Source organism: Alosa pseudoharengus, unplaced genomic scaffold, assembly GCF_046254945.1.
Source record: "Alosa pseudoharengus isolate Yale_2024_CS ecotype anadromous, Long Island Sound unplaced genomic scaffold, YU_APseudo_1.1 YU_APseudo_1.1_scf_5, whole genome shotgun sequence".
NCBI lineage: Eukaryota > Metazoa > Chordata > Actinopteri > Clupeiformes > Clupeidae > Alosa > Alosa pseudoharengus.
This window is the reverse complement of record NW_027468837.1, coordinates 16,896,083-16,898,932: the sequence shown is the minus strand read 5'-3', so window position 1 is coordinate 16,898,932 and position 2,850 is coordinate 16,896,083.

Genomic DNA, 2,850 nt, shown 5'->3' with positions numbered 1-2,850 from the left:
CTCTTTATGCAGCACAAAGGGAACCTGAGGCTGCGGCCGCACGCTTTGGTGAATTATTCACAAGCGTGCCACAAAAGACTACTCCTGTAGTGTAGCAAACCCCCCCCCCCCTCCACGCACACACACTCCCCCCGACACACAACTCTCTCCTTCAACTCCACCCCCCCCCCCCCCCACACACACACACACACATCTCTGCCTGTCTGACCGGGAGAGCATTTGATCTGTAGTATGGACAGCATGCCATGTATAACGACAGGGCCAGTCTGGTTCACTGGACCGTCTCTCTCTCTCCTTCTCTTTTGGCCTTGTTGCTCTCTCTCTCTCTCTCTCTCTCTAGCTCTTGGTCTCTCTGGTCTCCCTCTTCCCCACTCCCTCTCTCTCTCTCTTCCTCTCTTGCTCTCTCCATTCTGCCGGATGCTGTGCAGCCATGGGTGGCTGTTTCATCACATGTTATCATCCTGTGTTTGGATTTCAGGAAATGTGCAACAAATGATGTGATCAGAGGCTTGACAGAGACGGCGCGGGAGGCTGGAGGAAGGAGGGAGAGAGAAGAGTGGAGCAAATTCACAACAACGGAGAAAAAAAGAGACACACTAGCAGTGCTGGGGCAAATACAGAGAAAGAAAAAGAGAGATAGAGAGGAAAAGGGAGAGAATGATAGTGTGAAAGTGACGGAGGAAAAGGCGAGCGATATCGAGATCCGTGGGACATTGGCTCGGTGCCGCTCGTGTCAGGATAATGAATGTCCATGTGATTACTCCTGGTGCACCTCTGGTCTCCAAGCTGCGGCGTATTACAGGCCATAATATTTACAGCCATTCGCAGCCCAAGCCTGGAAAGAGTTAAGCCACCCAGGCATGAGATACAGCCCCGACTTCAGCATTTACTGTCCAGTGTATTTCATCTCGTAATTTCACAGCCTTTGAAAAGATATAATGGTATTTCCAGCAGAGAGAGAGAACGAGAGAAGAAAGGGCCATAATAATGACTGTCTATGACGTGTAGCTGCGTGATTGAGAAGACTTGATCTACTCCATCTCTTTTGTCATTATTAGGTGGAGGAGGGAGGGTGGGAGAGGACAATCATATTATTTCACACACCTTGGCTCGTTTTGACATTCAGCCAGTGTACTGTACAGTGTGGCTTTTGCATGGAATCTCCCTCTCACACACACACACACACACACACACGTAGGTCCCTCCTTTAGCACAGTTCTGTGTTTGCGTTTCATCTGCCATCAGCAGAATATCAAGCAAACAATCTCCCACATTTAATTTCCCTGTCTGCCTCTCCTCTCCTGCCTGATTGGAGTGAGAGAGAGGAGAGCAGGTGAGACGAGCCACAGACTCTCTCCTTACATCACCGGGACCAAACACAATGGAGGGGTGGCACACCGGCGTATTGTTTGCGCCTAAAACGCCATCAATTTGTAAACAGTAAACTAATAGTGTGATTTTCATTCAAGCAGAATAATCAAGCCATTAAAATGCAATTCGAACATCCACCATCCACATGCAAACACACACACACACACACACACACAACTCTCTAGTCGCTGATAGGGCCTTTTTCTCTCCTGCATATCAATTAGGCTTAAAGGAAATTCCTTCCTCAAACAAAACACAACTAAGTACTATTAAAAAAAAGAAAAATGGTGAATTGCTAGGAGGAAGAAGTTTAGAGTGAAACAGCATAGCTGTGTAATGAATTGCTGTGTGTGGAGCAATCGGGAGCGCTGGAAAGTAGCCGGGTGAAGGTTGCCGGAGCGATCATTGCAAATACATTGGCACGCTCGTGACGCTCCCAAACCTCACCACACTCATCGAGCAGAGAGGAAGGTGAAGCCGCCCCTTACTGGAGAGGCTCACCCCCCCCCACCTCACTCCCCCATTTTACTAAGCCCACCAAATCTCCCTCTCCTACCTCAGGCTTTGGGCCGTAATCCTTTAATACACGGTGTGTCTAGAATAGCTTAAATTGCAATGCTTCTGAATACCAAAAAACGCGGGATTAGTTTGCATTAGGGCCACCATGGGTGAGGAAGTTGGAAAGGAGAAAGGGACAAAGTTATATAACACATATAACACACATACACACGCACACACACACACACACACACACACACACACCCAGGCAGCCCAAGGGATAAAAAAAGAAAAACAATGAGGCATTTCTTTCTGATTAAGTCTGACACGGAAGCAGATTAGAGGGGAGCGTTCGAGGAATGGCCGCATTTCGAATGTTTTTGAACTCTTTTTTTTGGAGCAACAGAGGGACGTGTTCAGCGAGTCCATTTTGCCATGGTGCACTTGAAATGAAAAACCCACAAGGTGGGAAAGGATAAGCCCAGAGATGCCTGAGCAGACAGATTAAAGTAATTCATAAGAACTTGTGTGTGGTATCAGCATCTCCGCGCGTCCCTCTGTATTATTACCGTAATGTCAGCTGCACCTGCAAGGCATGTAGGGCACTGTAGAAATCATTTCAATTTCAGGGAATGATTTTTTAAAGGCTGGCAGTAAAAATGAAAAAAAAAATATATAAACAATATAAATAGCCAAAAATGTCATTAGATAATCAGGAATGACCTTAATAGTTCAATTAACGTCAATTTCAAAAAAGGAACAGAACAGAAACATTTACCAGTTCCAGTCAAAATATGGAATCAGTGCAGTGCTCTCATGTTGATACCTACAGTGTTATTACAGTATGGGATATGGCTCTCAATGGAGAACCTCCGTCACACACATTTGATATCTTCCTCTAATCTCCAATCAGGTTTTTATTCAGAATTCTAATCATTCAGTTTTACTCAATTTACTTGAATGCTAACATTTTAAAAGAAA